The 23,687-nt window shown below is 43.1% G+C and overlaps 1 long non-coding RNA gene across 1 annotated transcript; it reads left to right on the plus strand.

Annotated features, from left to right (window-relative positions):
* The first annotated feature begins 5,147 nt into the window (after positions 1–5,147).
* LOC119281718 lies at positions 5,148–6,759 on the plus strand. Its single transcript, XR_005138516.1, has 3 exons — positions 5,148–5,802; positions 5,940–6,063; positions 6,172–6,759. It is a non-coding gene; the product is annotated as an uncharacterized LOC119281718 (long non-coding RNA).
* Positions 6,760–23,687: the final 16,928 nt, after the last annotated feature.

Genomic DNA, 23,687 nt, shown 5'->3' on the forward strand with positions numbered 1-23,687 from the left:
AGCACATCTCCCCTACTCCACCATCACAGGTGCTTGCTCTTAATTAGAACTGTTATATGTGGTTGCATTTTCCGTATGATGTCTAGTTTGTATTGCTTCTGATTATGTTGAATTGCATCTGTGTAGCTTACAACTTATACCTGCAACGATCACTTACCCATAAGACACATTTAACTTGGGACTGTGATGTAGGTTGCATCTTGCATTGTCTTCTAGCTTGTACTGCTTCTAATTTCTTGAAATGGCACTTACGACGAGACACTTTTTACCTGATAGAGTGGTATTGGTTGCATGTTCATATGGTGCCTAGCTTTCATTTCTTCTAATTTTGTTGAAATGCCTTCCGCTTACTGTTTTTTTCATACATATTCCATCCTCCTATCGTACATGTGAATATGAAACGCTGTCTTTTTTTTGTATATATTCCATCCTCCTATCATGCGCTTGCCTTACATCAAAGTAGTGTTCGTCTGTATCATGCATCAACCAGTTATGCAGAGCTAATAGTATTCATCTTCTTGTGGTTTTGATTTCATAAGGCAATATCAGAAAATAGGAAGGAAAAGAGTAAGTTAGGGGATGTTGGTGGTCCTCCGCACCGACGCAAACAGAGACTCTCTAGATTTGCCACTGCTACTGCTAATGAAGTTGAAGTCCCAAGTCTACATGATGAGTTCATCTCCCGTACTCCACCATCGCAGGTGCTTGCTCTAAGTTGACAGTGTGATAATTGGTTTCATGTTGCATATGTTGTCTAGCCTGTATTTCTTCTATTTTGATTAAATTGCACCTGTTGAGTTTATACGTTATACATGTGCATATGACATGGCTTTCTGTGTCTAGAATACACTTCATCTATCTATCATACCATGTTCTTACATCAAATTACTATTGTTGTGTATCCCACATTAGTCACTCATGATTGGGCACATTTAACATGGCAGTTTGATAGTGGTTGCATCTTGCATTGATTTCTATGTTGTACTGCTTCTAATTTTTCGAATTGCCACTTATGACAAGACACTTTTAACTTGGCAGAGTAATATTGGTTGCATCTTTCATATGGTGTCTAGCATGCATTACTTCTATTTTCTTGAAAATCCTTCTACTTAGTTTACACATCGTAGCTGTGAATATGTCATATCGTCCCCGTTTTTCTTACATATTCCATCCTCATACGGCTTGACATGGCAAAGTCAAAAAATAGCAAGGAAAATAATATAGTAGGGAGTGGTGTTACTCGTCGGGTGAAACGGAAAAGGATCTGACGTCGAGATTCTGCTGGTACTTATAGTGCAGTAGAAGGTCCAAGTCCACCGGCTAAATCTACAAACACAGTATCGCCTGCTCCACCAGCTGCAGCATCCGCTTCAACTGTACCAGCATCTCAGTGAGTTACTCGTTCGTTTGCTCCGGAACTGGCCAGTTCCCAAGATGCCTTCACACCTAACACTACTTCCGAATCACTGCTGACACAACAGGACTTGGCAAGATCAGATGAACCTCATGAGCATCAACACCAAGACGGTACCTGACCGAGTCAAGTTGCAGTTGCATGCTCCTTTATATGTACTCTCACAGTTTGATGTGTACTAACACTTTCCATATTCGTTGTTGAACTAGCACCACGGTGCAAGCGGAAATAGACATCAGGGATAATGCTTGACAGATTAACAAAATCTAAAGGAGGAAGAATGGAGATCCATTTTGAGGCAGGTTTAAAATGGCCACGTGATGCTACAGAGTCAACCAAGTTAGTATCAGAGGCAGCCGTTGCCGTTAGGTGTCATGCACGTATCCTCCCAACGTGGATCCAATACAGGAATGAGAAAGACATACCTAGTTTAACACCTTCCTTGACCATTTATCCGTAAGTAATGTTATTCATCGCAATTAGTAATATTGTCTTGATCTGTCCCATACTTTCTAGCTTCCTCCTAATAAGACTCACATTCTTTTTTCAACAGATGAGGTTCAAGTTGGATCCGAAAGATGATGCAACTAAACAAGCATGCACTCATGTTTTTTAGTCTGCTCTGCAACAGTATCGGTACCACCTTAGAAAATCTCACTTTGAAGGCAAGGCTAACAATGAAATCGCCCAAACATCTCCAGTGGAATATATTACAGATGAATACTGGACAGCCCTCGTTAAACACTGGTCTGATCCAAAGTATCAGGTAGGCTATATATATTTGATCAGACCACATATTGAACTTGTATTTATGTATGTGCCTTACAAGTGTATCTTATTCTAGGCTAACTGTTTGAAGAACAAAACCAACCGTTCTAAAGTGAAATTCCAACAGACAACAGGATCTCATAGCTATATTGCACACTGTGAGGCTCTTGTAAATAGCTGCTACTTCCTTATTTTTTTGTGCCATATTATCGTATCTATATTGACTTGTTCCAAATACAGAGGAAAGCCCGTGCGGACCAAAAAGAACCTGAACCGAATGCAGTGCAAATCTTCAAGGATTGCCACGCCAGTAAGATGAAGGGCACGAGCACACCAGTTCAAGCCGTTGTTGTAAGTCCTTACTCCTCCTGCCTTTGAACTGATTGGTATTGTGATTTGTTCATTTAACTACTTGTTTTGTAGCCAATGTCAGTTACTCTATTCACTTTTATACACAGTTGTCTTAACATATCATTTCACCTAACATGGTTTAAAAGAGATGGAGGATATTCTTTTGGTCTTGATTTGTAATATAGTTGTTATGTTCACATGCGCACACAATGATAAAATAGCCTGTTTGTTTTATATCTGTTTACCCATGATATGAATGATGTCATACTATATCATCCTACTTTAGACCATGTCTCTTTATCCTTAGATGTCAACGAATGTGAGGAAATAGACAATACAGTAGGCATGCTACATGGACATATGTTCCGAAAGTGAGTTTATTATGTAGTTGACACTACAATACATGCTAATGTATTACAGTAGTTCACCAAAATAAGTTATGTATAAACGTGTAACCTACTTTGTTTGTTTTTGTCTCATTAGTAACTTATCTGGTACACTAATCTACAAGTTCAAACTTTCAAGAAGCTATGGAACAAATGATTGAACAGCCACAACCACCTGAAGGCGACGAGGCTACCACAGGGAAAATGTCACCTCTTGCTGCAGTGCGTTAGTATCTCTCCACTAACAGTGCAAAAAGCACCTTCCTGCGTAATTCTGGGTTGGTTGTCAAGGTAACCTCGTCCAAATCGCCTACTGAACAAAATCTTCCTGCTAGACAGAGTGATATATCTGTGCTCCAGACACAAGTCTAATCCCTAATGGACGTTGTTTCGGAACCAAGAATAGTGGTTGACAAATGTCATCAAGATATGAATGGTTTTGAAACCAGACTATCAGACATTCGCTTCGTTGTTCAAGAGCAACGACGGAAAAAGGTGAAGATCGTGCTGCTCCATCAGATTCTACAGCCTGAAACATTAGCACTCAGGTCAAATGATATGTGCTTCTATACATCGGATGGTGCTTTTATTTGGAAGGACTATAAACTTTATGCCAACAGGCCTTTTGTTGTATGGTTGGAATTTATTTTCTTGTGATACAGCATTTATGATGCTGCCATAGGCTGCAGTAATTACGACACTCTTTTTGTATAGTATAGGTTTATCTTAGTAATGTATTCGGCCGAAAGCTTCATAGGAGCCCAACATGCCAACATTTGTCGGGCCCATTCCAATTGGGCTAAAAATGATTACGGGCCGAAATCGGCATGTAGCCCACTAAAAATATCTTGGCCTAAATCAGCATAAGCTTTCATATTTTTCTGGTAGGCCTGTGCCCATAGTGGGTCTTTAACAGGCCTAAACATAATTTGGGCCCTCAGTAAAAATAGGCCGTTTACAGGTGTAAATATCTCGAGCCCATAAAAACATGGGCCTTTAATAGACCGAAAGTGAGATTGGGCCCTGATTGTGCCAAATAACCCACTAGTCTTAGCAGGCCGAAATGGTGGCCCATTTACGATGCAGATCTTTGATGGGCCGAAATTCGGACGGGCCGTAAATGCGCCGACCTAATACAAGGGCCTTTAACAGGCCGGTTCGGTCGGGCTCGATTATCGTCATTTTTATATGGGCCGTTAATGGGCCCGATATGACGTTGGGCCACATATGGCCCATGGTTTTCGTCCGACGTTAACAGGCCGAAAATGACAACAGGCCGAAAGTGGCCCAAATCTATAGTGGGCCTCTAACAGGCCGACTATCAGACATGGCCGAATATGACCCAAATCCTTCACGGTCGTTTATGGGCCGAAAGTTTTGATGGCCTGTGAATGGGCCCAAATGAAGCAGGACCTTTAATAGGCCGAAAATACACCGGGCCGTAATTCAGCCCAAATACTTAGCGGACTGTTAACGGGCCAGAAGTGACCATGGACCGCGATGATGACAAGTTTAGGAAAGGCCGTTGACGGGCCGATTTGACACTACCCATACGGGCCTTAACAGAGAATGTTGGGCCTTTAGCTGGGCCGGCCCATTATGGTCCGCTAAATCTTATGGGCCTTCAGTTGGGCCGGCCCATTTAAAATTTATGGGCCACTTTTGGGCCCGTCCACAAGTCAACATCTCATAGGCGCATCTTGACCGTTGGGTGAGTGACACCTGTGCCAACACGGAGTTGACGCGTGGATCCGTCGGCCAATGAGAATTTTACACATGGAAAATCAGCATCGGTTGTGGCTGTTAGCGGGTTATCGGATCTAAAACCGGACCCGATAGCTTAACGGCGGTTAACTGCGTCCCGTTACGGTGGATGCCACGTGTCGGGTCACCCTTGACGAAAGCACTTCTATGACGCGTGATTTATCGTCATGGAAGTGGAAACTTCCGTGATGATAATTTTGGTAATGTCATGGAACACTTCTACGACAGCACAGGTATGACTATCTTGATTATGTCATAAAATTGTCATGGATGTACATGCATGACAAAAAACGCGACCTACTGTGACAAACATGTATCATCACGGAAGTGTATTTTTTTTGTAGTGCAAGCTGCCCCTGTCCACCATTAGAGCTTGGTCGGGAGCTCGTCCGTGAGCTCTAGAGCGTTCCTCCATGCCTATATAAGATGCCTGAGGCTCTCCCGCACCTCACCAGCCTCTTCCCGCTCCTCCTCCCCCATAGGAGTGCCTCTCCTTCGCTGTTTCCTCGCCGTTCATCTATGGTGGTCATCGGTCTCAGCTTGAGTCCAACCACCACAGTACTCCTCTAGCCTCCCCTCCATGTCCACCACACTTCCCACACTCCCACGAGTCGCCCCGACCCCTTGCCCCCTCGCTAGAGTGCCCGCATCACCGGAGACCTCACCACCACCGCCGCCTCGGTCCTTCTCCGTCGTTGCGGCCTCCCCTCCGTTGCACCCCTCCCCGCACGCCCCCTTGCCTCTGAACGGATCCGCAAGACACCATGGTCCCACCGGTGTCCTCAGACCGGCCGGAGCCCGCGGAGTCGCCATCCCCGCGTTCGGTCGCCGTCCCTTGTCCTCTGTTCCCCGCGAGCGTCGTCGTGTTGTGTCCCTCCCTGGCGTAGACTAACGGCCGGTATAGCTGTGCTGCTCTTCCCTGCACACGCTGGTGCTCTCGTCGGAGCCCGGGGTGGCCGGATCCGGTCGGCCCCATCACCTCCTATCGCCCCTGCCTCGTCTGCCTCTGTCTCGCTCGGGGCCGAGCGAGGGAGGAGGAAGACGATGCCAGCCTGGCCCCGCCTCTCCCTCGGTCCCACTCGCCAGCATCCCAGGCGTTGACCCCGCCTTATCCACTCAGTAAGTGAAAACGTATTTGTAAAAATACATCTTCGTTTTCAGAAAGCATATTGTTTCCTTTTATTATCCAAAATGCACTTTCCCTTCTATAAAGCGTATTACCTTTAACTCGGCTTAAAATGCGCTTACCGTTTCAGAAAGCGTAAACTGCCCGAAGGCGTTTTCAGTTTTTCCACTAGGGGCATGTTTGCTGAAGTTTATTCATAGATTGGTCCCTGAGCTTCAACACCTCACATCTTCTCGACCGTAACTCCGATCGAGGTGAAACCAACGCTCACATCTTCATATCGTCGAGCTCTTTCTGTTGGTAAAATTTTCACTAGGTGGTCCCATAGTGAAAATGACCATTTTGCCCTTGCCTCTAATCAGCCCCCCTTCGAGAGAGAATCGTTCGGCGTTTCGTTCCGCGGCTTCACCACACTTCTTCCCGGAGTCTCCGTCACCCCCAGGCAAGCCACAATAGCCACTTGCATGATAGCCATGCAGTAGCCATGGTTTCTACTTGAATATTTAATAAAAGTTTGCCTGTTATTTGCCTGCTTGTTTGCTACTGTTGTCGTTGTTTCGATTATGCTCATGGTTTCATGTCCACCTTCATGATATGTTATGATGCATCTTGTTACCTTGTGCTACTTGCTAGTATCATTGTCACATGTTATGCTTGATAGTAGTAGTATATGCTGGTAGCAATGGTGTTCTTTCTGATGCATATTTACCGTTTGTTATCAAGTATCGTAGCTATGCATGTTACTTTGCACCCAGTTGGTTACATGCTTACTTGGTAGTGTTCTTGCTATGTTCTTGCATGGTACTTATTCATGATGCTAGTAGTCGCTATGATCCCGTGTGGCGTTATGATCATGCTCGTTAACATGCTATGCTCAGTTGGTGTCGTGGATTTGTCACGGCAGATGTCCTAGAGTGAGGACTTAGTCGTGAGGCCAACGCATCTATGTGGTAGCTTGAGAGGGGTTGATTGGAATCAAGAGACACAACACAAGACAAGGGTTTAGACAGCTTCGGGCCCCAAGAAACATCACCCGGTAACAACCCTACATGCTGTTTGTGGCTAGGTCTCATTATCATCACGAGGGAGTCGCCGTATCGCCGGCTCTCCTAGTTGTGTCTAGCCTTAAAGATTATTTCTTCTTACTTGTCCCTCTTGGGGTGCCCCGCCCCTCCTTATATAAGTTGAAGGGGCGGGTTACATGTAGAGTCAAACTCGGATTAAGACTTAACCTATTCTGACGTCTTACCATGGGCTTCTTAACGTCGTGTGCTTCTTAACGGCTGGCGGCTTACCAATATATGTCGGCTTACAATCTGACTTACAATCTGGCTTACAATCTGGCTTACCATCTGGCTTACCATCTGCTGGCTTACCATCTGGCTTACAATCTGGCTTACCATCTGGCTTACCTTCTATCGGCTTACCATCTGTCGGCTTATAATCTATCCGTCGGCTTACAATTTGCCGGCTTATAATCTGTCGGGTCACAAATGAAACACCAAGTCCCAGCCGGGTCATTCCTCCAGCTGGGTCACACCGCAGGGTATATCCCCGACAGTTGGTTATATGCTTCATTGTGGTTATGCTCGATGATTATGTTGCACCTCCATGCTTATGTTGATATCATGTTCATGCATCATAGTTGCATCATGTTATTTTAATATGGCTCAGCTTATTGCATTCAAGTTTAACCGGATAATAATGAACTTGAACAACTGTTGGCTGAGTCATGGTGCCACTGAATCGAGCTGACCAGTGCAACCACATTTGCCTTTATGGGAAGGACCTAACTGGGTCTATTGACATGCCTCTCGCCGGTGCCTCCAAGGAGGGAAGGTTATGGGCGTGCGCTACCTTGATCAGGTAGACAGACATAAGCCTTATGAGCCCGAGTTTGGTTATGTGCACATGTCCATGTTCGGGACCATTTTTGTTTTGCCACGACGGTGGCCGTTGATGCCTTTGGTAGGCACGGGGCCACCCATGACTGAACCCAAAGGGGGTGTTGGTCGGAGTGGCCGGGAGAGTGTCATGGCAGTAGATCGGTTTTGTCGGAACGTCGTTGGTCCACACGTATGGGAGTGCGAGGCCATGGGTTCCGTGGTGTGGGTAAAGTGCGCTACCTCTGCAGAGTGTGTGTGTTTAATCTATTGATAGCCGCGCCCGCGGATATGGGCCCAGTTCGGAGTCAGTCACACTATGAGCCAACAATAATGATAACCTGATTAATAATAACCCTGGTTCGATGATGAGAAAGATGTTGGTTGTGATCGAGAGAGGATCACTGTGGTATCGTGGATACCAATGTTTGTTGGATATTTGTGATCGTGAGATGATCACCATTTGGTTACGAGGTAACCTATTGAACCAAGTGTGGTTTCGTTTGTGATCTGTGAATGATCACCGTTTGGTTACGAGGTAACCTGAGCAGAGTAAGTTGGTGCATGTGAATGTTAACCTGGTGCATGTAGTAAAATCATGTTCATATGATCGTGCCATGCTAAAATTGTATCATGTTCAGTTATGCATGCCATGTTGTTCTGTGAGTATCTTGTTCATGATTGCTTTAACTTGCCAAGGCTATGCTATTGTTTGTCTTGACTGCTTTTGGTTATTGTGAGCTTGCAAGTACATTCAATGTGCTGACCTGGCGTGTCATGCCAGTTTGCAGTTCGTGCCTGGATTACTTGCTTGTTTGGTGTGGTTCCTATGTTCACAAGCTAGGATAAATGTTCCATCCAGAGTACATGCAGATTGGGGTCCATCATCGTTGTTCATTGTTCCGCTGCCAATAGTTCTTCTGCCGCCAGTAGAGGTTCTGCTGCCTCGAGTTGTTATGCTGCATGCATAGAGCAACTGTGGACGACATAGTGTCGCTGTGCCGATGTTATTAATTGTAATATCTGAGACCATGTATTCATATTCGTGTTGTAATAGAGAGCTGGTTTGTTCTATGCTAAGCAGTGTCGTATTCCAGAAGACTTCACCTCGATCTCTGGGCTGGAATACGGGGCGTTCCGGTTTCTCTGAGCCGGGGTGCCACATCTAGTAGAGGCTTACTAGGGACACGGTTTTTTGTCTATGTATCCACACATGTATCAAGTTTCCGGTTAATAAAATTCTAGCATGAATAATAAAAATTTATCGTGATATAAGGAAATATAAAATAACAACTCTATTATTGCCTCTAGGGCATATTTTCTTCTGTCTCCCACTTGCACTAGAGTTAATAATATAGTCCACATCGCCATGTGATTTAACACCAATAGATCACATATTTATGTGATTAACTCCCATAGTTCACATCTCCATGTGACCATCACCCAAAGGGTTTACTAGAGTCAATAATCTAGTTCACATTGTTATGTGATTATAACACCCAAAGAGTACTAAGGTGTGATCATGTTTTGCTTGTGAGAGAAGTTTAGTCAACGGGTCTGCCACATTCAGATCCGTATGTATTTTAAAATTTTCTATGTCTACAATGCTCTGCATGGAGCTACTCTAGTTAATTGCTCCCATGTTCAATATGTATCTAGATTAAGAGTTAGAGCCATCTAGATCAGTGTCAAAGCTTGCATCAACATAACTCTTTATGACGAACTCTTTATCATCTCCATAACCGAGAAACATTTCCTTAGTCCTCTTTAAAGTAACCAAGGATAATTTTGAACGTTGTCCAGTGATCTACTCCTGGATCACTATTCTACCCCCTTCCCAAACTCATGGCAAGGTACACAACAGGTTTGGTACACATCATGGCATACTTTATAGAACCTATGGCTGAGGCATAGGGAATGACTTTCATTCTCTCTTTATCTTCTACCGTGGTCGGCTTTTCAGTCTTTACTGAACTTCACACCTTGCAACACATGCAAGAACCCTTTCTTTGACTGATCCATTTTGAACTTCTTCAAAACTTTGTCAAGGTATGTGCTTTGTGAAAGTCCTATTAAGCGTCTTGATCTATCTCTATAGATCTTGATGCCCAATATATAAGCAGCTTCACTGAGGTCTTTCACTGAAAAACTTTTATTCAAGTATCCTTTTATGCTATCCAGAAATTCTACATCATTTCCAATCAACAATATGTCATCCACATATAATATTAGAAACTCTATAGAGCTCCCACTCACTTCTTGTAAATACAGGCTTCTCCGAAAGTCTGTATAAAACCATATGCTTTGATCACTTCATCACAGCGTATATTCCAACTCCGAGATGCTTGCACCAGTCCATAGATGGATCGCAGGAGCTTGCACACTTTGTAAGCACCTTTAGGATCGACAAAACCTTCTGGTTGCATCATATACAACTCTTCTTTTAGAAATCCATGAAGGAATGCAGTTTTTGACGTCCATTTGCCAGATTTCATAAAATGTGGCAATTTCTAACATGATTCAGACGGGCTTAAGCACCGCTACGGTTGAGAAAGTCTCATCATAGTCAACCCCTTGAACTTGTCGAAAACCTTTTGCGACAAGTCGAGCTTTGTAGACAGTAACATTACCATTAGTGTCAGTCTTCTTCTTGAAGATCCATTTATTCTCTATGGATTGCCGATCATCGGGCAAGTCCACCAAAGTCCATACTTTGTTCTCATACATGGATCCTATCTCAGGTTTCACGGCCTCAAACCATTTATCGGAATCTGGGCTCATCATAGCTTCTTCAAGTCTGTAGGTTCGCCATGGTCTAGTAACATGACTTCTAGAACAGGATTACTATACCACTCTGGTGTCGATTGTGTTCTGGTTGACCTATGAGGTTCGGTAGTAACTTGATCTGAAGTTTCATGATCATCATCATTAGCTTCCTCTCTAGTTGGTGTAGGCATCACGGGAACGAATTTCTCTGATGAGCTACTTTCCAAATTGAGAGAAGGTACAGATACCTCATCAAGTTCTACTTTCCTCCCACTCACTTCTTTCAAGAGAAACTCCTTCTCTAGAAAGGACCCATTCTCAGCAACAAAGATATTGCCTTCGGATCTATGATGGAAGGTGTACCTAATTGTTTCCCTAGGATATCCTATGAAGACATACTTCTCCGATTTGGGTTCGAGCTTATCAGGCCGAAGCCTTTTGACATAAGCATCGCATCCCCAAACTTTAAGAAACGGCGGCTTAGGTTTATTACCAAACCACAATTCATATGGTGTTGTCTCAATGGATTTAGACGGTGCCCTGTTTAATGTGAATATAACTGTCTCTACTACATAACCCCAAAATGATAGTGGTAAATCGGTAAGAGACATCATAGATCGTGCCATATCTAATAAAGTATGGTTACGACATTCGAATACACCATTACACTGTGGTGTTCCAGCTGGCGTGAGTTGTGAAACTATTCCACATTGTTTTAAATAAAGGCCAAACTCGTAACTCAAATATTCGCCTCCACGATCAGATCGTAGAAACTTTATTTTCTTATTATGATGATTCTCCACTTCGTTCTAAAATTCTTTGAACTTTTCAAATGTTTCAAACTTGTGTTTCATTAAGTAGATATACCCATATCCGCTCAAATCATCTGTGAAGGTTAGAATATAATGATACCTGCCACGTGCCTCAACACTCATCGGACCACATAGATCGGTATGTATTATTTCCAATAAGTCATTGGCTCGCTCCATTGTTCCAGAGAACATAGTTTTAGTCATCTTGCCCATGAGGCATGGTTCGCAAGTATCAAATGATTCATAATCAAGTGATTCCAAAAGTCCATCTGCATGGAGTTTCTTCATGCGCTTTACACAATTATGACCTAAATGGCAGTGCCACAAGTATGTTGCACTATCATTATCAACTTTGCATCTTTTGGCTTCAATATTATGAATATGTGTATCACTATGATCGAGATTCAATAAACCATTAATATTGGGTGTATGACCATAGAGGTTTTATCCATGTAAACAGAATAACAATTATTCTCTATCTTAAATGAATAACCCTATTGCAATAAACACGATCCTATCTTGTTCTTGCTCAACGCAAACACTAAATTACATTTATTTAGGTTCAACACTAATCCCGAAAGTATAGGGAGTGCGATGATGATCATCTCCATCTTGGAACCACTTCCAACACACATCGTCACTTCACCCTCAACTAGTCTCCATTTATTCTGTGACTCCTGTTTCGAGTTACTAATCTTAGCAACCGAACAGGTATCAAATATCAGGGGCTACTATGAGAACTAGTAAGGTACACATCAATAACATGTATATGAAATATACCTTTGCTCACTTTGCCATCCTTCTTATCCGCCAAATATTTGGGGTAGTTCTGCTTCCAGTGACCATTTCCTTTGCAGTAGAAGCACTCAGTTTCAGGCTTCGGTCCAGCTTTGGGCTTCTTCACGGGAGTCACAACTTGCTTGTCATTCTTCTTGAAGTTCCCTTTCTTTCCCTTTGCCCTTTTTTTGAAACTAGTGGCCTTGTTAACCATCAACACTTGATGCCATTTTCTGATTTCTACCTTTGTTGATTTCAGCATCGCGAAAATCTCGGGAACCATTTTCTTCATCCCTTGCATATTATAGTTCATCACAAAGTTCTAGCAGCATGGTGATAGTGACTAGAGAACTCTGTCAATCACTATCTTATCTGGAAGATTAATTCCCACTTGATTCAAGTGATTGTAGTACCCATACATTCTGAGCACATGCTCACTAACTGAGCTATTCTCCTCCATCTTGTAGGCAAAGTACTTGTCAGAGGTCTCATTCCTCTCGACATGGGCATGAGTCTGAAATACCAATTTCAGCTCTTGGAACATCTCATATGCTCCTGGGTGTTCAAAACGTTTTTGAAGTCCTAGTTCTAAGTCGTAAAGTATGGTGCACCAAACTATCAAGTAGTAATCATATCGAGCTTGCCAAACATTCATAACGTCTGCATCTACTCCTGCAATAGGTATGTCACCAAGCGGTGCATTAATGACATAATTCTTCTGTGCAGCAATGAGGATAATCCTCAGATCACGGACCCAGTCCGCATCATTGCTACTATCATCTTTCAACTTAGTTTTCTCTAGGAACATATCGAAAACATAGGGGAGCTACAACGCGAGCTGTTGATCTACAATATAATTTGCAAATACTATCAGGACTAAGTTCATGTTAAATTAAGGTTCAATTAATCAAATTGCTTAAGAAATCCCACTTAGATAGACATCCCTAAAATCATCTAAATGATACGTGATCCAAATCAACTAAACCATGTTCGGTCATCACGTGAGATGGAGTAGTCATCAATGGTGAACATCTCTATGTTGATCATATCTACTATATGATTCACGTTCGACCTTTCGGTCTCCAGTGTTCTGAGGCATTGTTTGTACATGCTAGTGAAGGAAATATGCCCTAGAGGCAATAATAAGTTGTTATTTATATTTCCTCTCCTTACGTCATGATAAATGTTTATTATTCATGCTAGAATTGTATTAACCGGAAACTTACTACATATGTGAATACATAGACAAAATAAAGTGTCCCTAGTATGCCTCTACTTGACTAGCTCGTAAATCAAAGATGGTTATGTTTCCTGACCATATACATGTGTTGTCATTTGATGAACAAGATCACATAATTAGAGAATGATGTGATGTACAAGACCCATCCATTAGCTTAGCATAATGATCAATAAGTTTTATTGCTATTACTTTCTTCATGACTTATACATGTTCCTCTAACTATGAGATTATGCAACCCTCGAATACCGGCGGAACACCTTGTGTGCTATCAAACATCACAACGTAACTGGGTGATTAAAAAGATGATCTACATGTGTCTCCAAAGGTGTTTGTTGAGTTGGCATAGATCTAGAATAGGATTTGTCACTCCGTGTATCGGAGAGGTATCTCTGGGCCCTCTCAGTACTGTTCATCACTATAAGCCTTGCAAACAATGTGACTAATGAGTTAGTTGTAGGATGAAGCATTAAAGAACGAGTAAAGAGACTTGCTGGTAACAAGATTGAACTAGGTATGATGAAACCGACGATCGAATCTCATGCAAGTAACATACCGATGACAAAGGGAACAACGTATGTTGTTGTGCGGTTTGACCGATAAAGATCTTCGTAGAATATGTAGGAGCCAATATGAGCATCCAGGTTCCGCTATTGGTTATTGATCGGAGATGTGTCTCGATCATGTCTAGATAGTTCTCGAACCCGTAGGGTCCGCATGCTTAACATTCGATGACAATTTGTATTAAGAGTTATGTGTTTTTGATGATCAAATTTTGTTCAGAGTCTCGGATGAGATCACGGACATGATGAGGAGTCAAGATTGGTCGCGACATAAAGATTGATATATTGGAAGGTTATGTTCGGACACCGGAAAGGTTTTGGAAGAGATCGGAACCCCCTAGGGGAAGTAGTGGGCCTTAATGGGCTTTAGTGGAAAGGAGAGGAGGGCCGCAGGGTGGTTGCCCCCCCCTTCTGGCAGGTCCGAATTGGACTAGAAGGGGGCGGCGCCCCCCCCCCCTCTTTCCTTCTTCCTCTCCTACTCCTTCCCTCTCCCCCCTCTTGGAAAAGGAAGGGGACTCCAACTAGGATTGGGAATCCTAGTTGGACTCCCCTTATAGGCGCGCCCCTCCTGGCCGCCGGCCTCCTCCCTCTCTCCTTTATATACGGGGGCAGGGGCACCCCAAAGCACAAAAGACAACATTGTCTTAGCCGTGTGTGGTGCCCCCCTCCACCGTTTACTCCTCCGATAGTATCATCATAGTGCTTAGGCGAAGCCCTGCGAGGATCACATCATCAACACCGTCATCACGCCGTCGTGCTGACGAAACTCTCCCTCGACCCTCTGCTGAATCAAGAGTTAAAGGGACGTCATCGAGTTGAACGTGTGCTGAACACGGAGGTGCCGTACGTTCGGTACTTGGACCGGCTGGATCGTGAAGACGTTCGACTACATCAACCGCATTAACTAACGCTTCTGCTTTCGGTCTACGAGGGTACATGGACACACTCTGCCCCTCTCGTTGCTATGCATCTCCTAGATAGATCTTGCGTGATCGTAGGATTTTTTTTTGAAAATGCAAGCTACGTTCCCCAACAGTGGCATCCGAGCCAGGTCTATGCGTAGATGTTTTATGCACGAGTAGAACACAAAGAGTTGTGGGAAATAATAGTCATATTGCTTACCACCAACGTCTTACTTTGATTCGGCGGTATTGTTGGATGAAGCGGCCCGGACCGACATTACATGACCGCGTTCAAGAGACTGGTTCTACCGATGTGCGTTGGCACATTGGTGGCTAGCGGGTGTCTGTTTCTCCAACTTTAGTTGAACCGAGTTTGACTACGGCCGGTCCTTGTTGAAGGTTAAAACAGAACACTTGACGAAAAATCAATGTGGTTTTGATGCGTAGGTAAGAACGGTTCTTGCTAGAAGCCCATAGCAGCCACGTAAAACTTGCAACAACAAAGTAGAGGACGTCTAACTTGTTTTTGCAGGGCTTGTTGTGATGTGATATGGTCAAGACATGATGTGATATAAATTGTTGTATGAGATGATCATGTTTTGTAATAGAGTTATCAGCAACTAGCAGGAGCCATATGGTTGTCGCTTTATTGTATGAAATGCAATCGCCATGTAATTGCTTTAATTTATCACTAAGCGGTAGATATAGTCGTAGAAGCAATAGTTGGCGAGACGACAACGATGCTACGATGGAGATCAAGGTGTCAAGCCGGTGATGATGGAGATCATGACGGTGCTTTAGAGACGGAGATCAAAGGCACAAGATGATGATGGCCATATCATGTCACATATTTTGATTGCATGTGATGTTTATCTTTTATGCATCTTATTTTGCTTAGTATGGCGGTAGCATTATAAGATGATCCCTTACTAAATTTCAAGGTATAAGTGTTCTCCCTGAGTATGCACCGCTGTTACAGTTTGTCGTGCCGAGACACCACGTAATGATCGAGTGTGATAAGCTCTACGTTCACATACAATGGGTGCAAGCCAATTTTGCACGTGCAGAATACTCAGGTTAAACTTGACGAGCCTAGCATATGCAAATATGGCCTCGGAACACTAAGAACGAAAGGTCGAACGTGAATCATATAGTAGATATGATCAACATAGAGATGTTCACCATTGAAAACTACTCCATCTCACATGATGATCGGACATGGTTTAGTTGATATGGATCACGTGATCATTTAGATGGCTAGAGGGATGTCTATCTAAGTGGGAGTTCTTTAGTAATATGATTAATTGAACTTTAATTTAACATGAACTTAGTCCTGATACTATTTGCAAATTATGTTGTAGATCAATAGCTCATGGTGTAGCTTCCCTATGTTTTTGATATGTTCCTAGAGAAAACTAAGTTGAAAGATGACAGTAGCAATGATGCGGACTAGGTCCGTGATCTGAGGTTTATCCTCATTGCTGCACAAAAGAATTATGTCCTTGATGCACCGCTAGGTGACAGACCTATTGCAGGAGCAGATGTAGACATTATGAACGTTTGGCTAGCTCAATATGATGACTACATGATAGTTTAGTGCACCATGCTTTACGGAGCATATGAGATGTTCCAAGAGCTAAAATTGGTATTTCAGACTCATGCCCATGTCGAGAGGTATGAGACCTCTGACAAGTACTTCGCCTAAAAGGATGGAGGAGAATAGCTCAGCTAGTGAGCATGTGCTTAGAATGTATGCGTACTACAATCGCTTGAATCAAGTGGGAGTTAATATTCCAGATAAGATAGTGATTGCCAGAGTTCTCTAGTCACCACCACCAAGTTACTAGAACTTCGTGATGAACTATATAATATGCAAGGGATGACATAAGCGATTCTCGAGCTGTTCGTGATGCTGAAATCAACGAAGGTAGAAATCAAGAAAAAGCATCAAGTGTTGATGATTAAATAAGATCACTAGTTTCAAGAAAAGGGCAAAGGGAAAGAAAGGGAACTTCAAGAAGAATGGCAAGCAAGTTGTCACTCCCGTGAAGAAGCACAAAGCTGGACCTAAGCCTGAAACTAAGTGGTTCTACTGCAAAGGAAATGGTCACTGGAAGCAGAGTTACCACAAATATTTGGTGGATAAGAAGGATGGCAAAGTGAACGAAGGTATATTTGATATACATGTTATTGATGTGTACCTTACTAGTGCTCGTAGTAAGCCCTGGGTATTTGATACTTGTTTAGTTGCTAAGATTAGTAACTCGAAACAGGAGTTGCAGAATAAATTGAGACTAGTTGAGGGTGAAGCGACGATGTATGTTGGAAGTGGTTCCAAGATTGATATGATCATCATCGCAGACCCCCTATACTTTGGGGATTAGAGTTGAACCTAAATAAATGTTATTTGGTGTTTGTGTCAAAGCATGAATATGATTAGATCATGTTTATTGCAATACAGTTATTCATTTAAGACAGAGAATAATTGTTATTCTATTTACATGAATAAAACCTTCTATGATCGTACACCCAATGTTGATGGTTTATTGAATCTCGATCGTAGTGATACACATATTCATAATATTGATGCCAAAAGATGCAAAGTTGATAATGATAGTGCAAGATACTTGTGGCACTACCGTTTAGGTCATATTGGTGTAAAGCGCATGAAAAACTCCATGCTGATGGGATTTTGGAATCACATGATTATGAATCATTTGATACTTGCGAACCATGCCTCATGGGCAAGATGACTAAAACTCCGCTCTCTGGAACAATGGAACGAGCTAATGACTTATTGGAAATAATACATACCGATGTATGCGGTCCGATGAGTGTTGAGGCTCGTGGCGGGTATCGTTATCTTCTGACCTTCATAGATGATTTGAGTAGATATGGGTATATTTACTTAATGAAACACAAGTCTAAAACATTTGAAAGGTTCAAAGAATTTTAGAGTGGAGTGGAGAATCATCGTAACAAGAAAATAAAGTTTCTACGATCTGATCGTGGAGGTGAATATTTGATTTACGAGTTTGGCCTTCATTTGAAGCAATGTGAAATAGTTTTGCAACTCACGCCACCTGAAACACCACAGCGTAATGGTGTGTCCGAACGTCGTAACCATACTTTATTATATATGGTGCAATCTATGATGTCTCTTACCGATTTACCACTATCGTTTTGGGATTATGCATTAGAGACAGCTGCATTCACGTTAAACAGGACACCATCAAAATCCGTTGAGACAACACCATATTAACTGTGGTTTGGCAAGAAACCGAAGTTGACGTTTCTTAAAGTTTGGGGTTGCGATGCTTATGGGAAAAAGCTTCAACCTGATAAGCTCGAGCCCAAATCGTAGAAATGTGTCTTCATAGGATACCCAAAAGAAACTGTTGGGTACACCTTCTATCACAGATCCAAAGGCAAGATATTCGTTGCTAACAATGGATCCTTTCTAGAGAAGGAGTTTCTCTCGAAAGAAGTGAGTGGGAGGAAAGTAGAACTTGATGAGGTAATTGTACCTTCTCCCGAACTGGAAAGTAGTTTATCATAGAAATCAGTTCCAGTGATCCCTACACCAATGAGTGAGGAAGCTAATGATGATGATCATGAAACTTCAGATCAAGTTACTACCGAACCTCGTAGGTCAACTAGAGTACGGTCCGCACCAGAGTGGTACGGTAATCCTATTCTGGAAGTCATGTTACTAGACCATGATGAACCTACGAACTATGAGGAAGCGATGATGATCCCAGATTCCGTGAAATGGCTTGAGGCCATGAAATCTGAGATGGGATCCATCCATAAGAACAAAGTGTGGACTTTGGTGGACTTACCCGATGATCGGAAAGCCATAGAAAATAAATGGATCTTCAAGAGAAAGACGGACGCTGATGGTAGTGTTACTATCTACAAAGCTCGACTAGTCGCAAAAATGTTTTTGACAAGTTCAAGGTGTTGACTACAATGAGATTTTCTCAAACCGTAGTGATGCTTATTTTCGTCCGGATCATGTTAGCAATTGCCAAATTTTATGAAATCTGGCAAATGGATGTCAAAACTACATTCCTTAATGAATTTATTAAAGAAGTGTTGTATATGATACACCCAGAAGGTTTTATCAATCCTAAAGGTGCTAACAAAGTGTGCAAGCTCCAACGATCCATCTATGGACTGGTGCAAGCATCTCGGAGTTGGAATAGACGCTTTGATGAGTTGATCAAAGCATATAATTTTATACAAACTTGCGGTGAAGCCTGTATTTACAAGAAAGTGAGTGGGAGCACTACAGCCTTCCTGATAATTATATGTGAAAGACATATTGTTGATCGGAAATGATGTAGAATTTTTCTGGAAAGCATAAAGGAGAGTTTGTAAGGAGTTTTTAAAATAAAGACCTCGGTGAAGCTGCTTACATATTGGGCATCAAGATCTATAAAGATAGATCAAAACGCTTGATAACGATTTTTCAATGAGTACATACCTTGATAAGATTTTGAAGTAGTTCAAAATGGAACAATCAAGGAGTTCTTGCTTGTGTTGCAAGGTGTAAAGTTGAGTAAGACTCAAAACCCGGCCACAGCAGAAAACAAAAAGAGAATGAAAGTCATTCCCTATGCCTCTGCCATAGGTTCTATAAAGTATGCTATGATGTGTACCAGACCTATTGTGTACCTTATGATGAGTTTGACAAGGGGGTACGATAGTGATCCAGGAGTGGATTGGTGGACAGCGGTCAAAGTTATCCTTAGTTACCTAAGAGGGCTAAGGAAATATTTCTCGGTTATGGAGGTGATAAAAGAGTTCGTCGTAAATAGTTATGTCGATGCAAGCTTTTACACCGATCCGGATGACACTAAGTCTCAATCTGGATACATATTGAAAGTGGGAGAAATTAGCTAGAGTAGCTCCATGCAAAGCATTGTAGACATAGAAAATTTGCAAAATACATACAGCTCTGAATGTGGCAGACCCATTGACTAAACTTCTCTCACAAGCAAAAACATGATCACACCTTAGTACTCTTTGGGTGTTAATCACATGGCGATGTGAACTAGATTGTTAACTTTAGTAAACCTTTTGGGTATTGGTCACATGGCGATGTGAACTATGGGTGTTAATCACATACAAATGTGAACTATTGGTGTTAAATCACATGCCGATGTGAATTAGATTATTGACTCTAGTGCAAGTGGGAGACTGAAAGAAATATGCCCTAGAGGCAATGATAAAGTTGTTATTTATATTTACTTATATCATGATAAGTGTTTATTATTCGTGCTAGAATTGTATAAACCGAAAACTTAGTACATGTGTGAATACATAGACAAAACAAAGTGTCCATGTATGCCTCTACTTGACTAGCTCGTTAATCAAAGATGGTTATATTTCCTGACCATGGACATGTGTTGTCATTTGATGAACGGGATCACATCATTAGAGAATGATGTGATGGACAAAACCCATTCGTTAGCTTAGCATAATGATTGATAATTTTTATTACTCTGCTTTCTTCATGACTTATACATGTTCCTCTAACTATGAGATTATGCAACTCTCGAATACCGGCGGAACACCTTGTGTGCTATCAAACATCACAACGTAACTGGGTGATTAAAAAGATTCTCTACATGTGTCTCCGAAGGTGTTTGTTGAGTTGGCATAGATCGAGAATAGGATTTGTCACTCCGTGTATCGGAGAGGTATCTCTGGGCCCTCTCAGTACTGTTTATCACTATAAGCCTTGCAAACAATGTGACTAATGAGTTAGTTGCAGGATGAAGCATTAAAGAACGAGTAAAGAGACTTGCCGGTAACAAGATTGAACTAGGTATGATGATACCGATGATCGAATCTCGTGCAAGTAACATACCGATGACAAAGGGAACAACATATGTTGTTGTGCGGTTTGACCGATAAAGATCTTCGTAGAATATGTAGGAGCCAATATGAGCATCCAGGTTCCGGTATTGGTTATTGATCGGAGATGTGTCTCGACCATGTCTAGATAGTTCTCGAAACCGTAGGGTCCGCACGCTTAACGTTCGATGATGATTTGTATTAAGAGTTATGTGTTTTTATGACTGAAGTTTATCGAAGTCCCAGATGAGATCACAGACATGACGAGGAGTCTCGAAATGGTCGAGACATAAAGATTGATATATTGTAAGGTTATGTTCGGACACTGGAAATGTTTCGGAAGAGATAGGACATTTTTTGGAGTACCGGGAGGTTACCGGAACCCCCCAGAGGAAGTAGTGGGCCTTAATGGGCTTTAGTGGAAAGGAGAGGAGGGCCGCAGGGTAGTTGCGCCCCCCCCCCCTTGTCAGGTCCGAATTGGACTAGGACGGGGTGGTGCCCCCCCTCTTTCCTTCTCCCTCTCATACTCCTTCCCTCTCTCCCCTCTTGGAAAAGGAAGGGGACTCCAACTAGGATTGGGAATCCTAGTTGGACTCCCCCTATAGGCGCACCCTCCTGGCCGCCGACCTCCTCCCTCCCTCCTTTGTATACGGGGGCAGGGGGCACCCCAAAGCACAACAGACAACATTGTCTTAGCCGTGTGCGGTGCCCCCCTGCACCGTTTACTCCTCCGATAGTATCATCGTGGTGCTTCGGAGAAGCCCTACGCGGATCACATCATCAACACCGTCATCACGCCGTCGTGCCGACGAAACTCTCCCTCGGCCCTCTGCTGGATCAAGAGTTTGAGGGACGTCATCGAGCTGAACATGTGCTGAACACGGAGGTGCCGTGCATTCGGTACTTGGATCAGTTGGATCGTGAAGATGTTTGACTACATCAACCGCGTTAACTAACGCTTCCGCTTTCGGTCTACAAGGGTACGTGGACACACTCTCCCCCTCTCGTTGCTGTGCATCTCCTATATAGATCTTGCGTGATCATAGGAATTTTTTTGAAATTGCATGCTACATTCCCCCAACAGCTAGGCTCGTCAAGTTTAACCCGAGTATTCCGCATGTGCAAAACTGTCTTGCACCTGTTGTATGTGAACGTAGAGCCTATCACACCCGATCATCACGTGGTGTCTCAGCACAAAAAACTGTCGCAACGGTGCATACTCAGGGAGAACACTTATACCATGAAATTTTAGTTAAGGATCATCTTATAATGCTACCGCCGTACTAAGCAAAATAAGATGCATAAAGATAAACATCACATGCAATCAAAATATGTGACATGATATGGCCATCATCATCTCGTGCTTTTGATCTCCATTTCCAAAGCATCGTCATGATCTCCATCGTCACTGGCTCGACACCTTGATCTCCATCGTTGCATCGTGGTCGTCTCGCCAACTATTGCTTCTACCACCATCGCTACCGCTTAGTGATAAAGTAAAGCAATTACATGGCATTTGCATTTCATACAATAAAGAGACAACCATTAGGCTCCTGCCGGTTGCTGATAACTTTTACAAAACATGATCATCTCATACAATAACATATATCACATCACAAGCATGCCCTGCAAAAACAAGTTAGACGTCCTCTACTTTATTATTGCAAGTTTTACGTGGCTGCTACGGGCTTCTAGCAAGAACCGTTCTTACCTACAGCACAAAAACAACAACAATGAGTTATCAAGTTTGCTGTTTTAACTTTCAACAAGGACCGGCCGCAGTCAAATTCGATTCAACTAAAGTAGGAGAAACAGACACCCGCCAGCCATCCACCAGCCACCTTTATGCCGCCATCCTCCCCTCACCTCAGATGCTCCTCTCCCATCTTCGGCGCCAAAATAGACCCTACACGTCGTCAATCTAGGAATAAGAAATCATCTTCCTGTGGTCGCGGCATCGGCGTGCCTCCGACGATGGTGGTTGGGTTGGGTGGGGATCGAGCAGAGCAGAGCAGGCAACGGGCTCTGCTTTCTGCTCTCTGTTTTTTTCCTTCCTCATAACACACTTTTTTTTGAGAAAACACACTTTTTTTTAAATAGCGTGCTTGGTGCTCGCTGCTACGGCCCATGAATCCCAAAACCACCACCACCAGACCACCAAGGCCTGCCTAAACTCATCAAAAAAATAAACAAAGCCCAAGACCCAGAGTGCTAAGCAGCCTTTTTTGCATGTGCATGCAACCACCATGGCTTTTTTTGCATGCATGCAACCACCATGGCTTAATTTGCTGAAAAATCAAATGCCATTCTTTTTCCTCCTCCTGCAGTGAAGAATGGAATGACATTCCGTTACGACGCAACTACCAATATGGCCGACATCTCGAAACATACAAGAGAAACCTCGGAGATGTGCAATGTGATTTTAGGGAGTATGCACCCGTGATGAACAGAGTGGTAATTTTTGTCGAAATGCAGACAAGCCGGCAGTAGGATGATGTTGACATGGTCATTCTCGCTAACTTATTTATGGTCCTTGCATTTGTAGGCCGCGAAGCTGAACAGAAACATTTTTGATGGCTCAAATGCGCTAAGTTTTGACCCCGGAACCCTGGAGGGTGACAACAAGCTGAGGGGAGTGATGAAGATAACTTTAAGCCTCATAGCATTCTATTCGAGCAATCCCAATTTTGATCCATGCCATGTTCTTACTTACTTACAACTCTAAACTCGATCCAAGCCATCTTCTATATTTGTTTTTGTAGAAGACCATGAACCATTGCCGCAGGCTAGCGGGCATGCTTGGGTGCGCTGCCTCGGTTGACATGCATGTTCCTCCTTCTGGTCGGTCGACACGTGCCCTAGCTTCCTCAAGCCACGCCGGCGGAGGTTCCTCGAGCCATGCCGCCTCGTCGTCTCGCCTTGTTCACGAGACCGAGGAAGAAGAGGACGAGGAGGAAGAGGAAGAAGGGGGAGAAGAGGAAGGAGGTGACGGCGAAGAAGACGATGAGGGAGATGAGGAGGAGTACGACGACAATGACGGACCTCCACCGACTCAGCCAACCCAGGCGAAGAG

The sequence above is a fragment of the Triticum dicoccoides genome, chromosome 3B, assembly GCF_002162155.2.
Source record: "Triticum dicoccoides isolate Atlit2015 ecotype Zavitan chromosome 3B, WEW_v2.0, whole genome shotgun sequence".
Lineage (NCBI taxonomy): Eukaryota > Viridiplantae > Streptophyta > Magnoliopsida > Poales > Poaceae > Triticum > Triticum dicoccoides.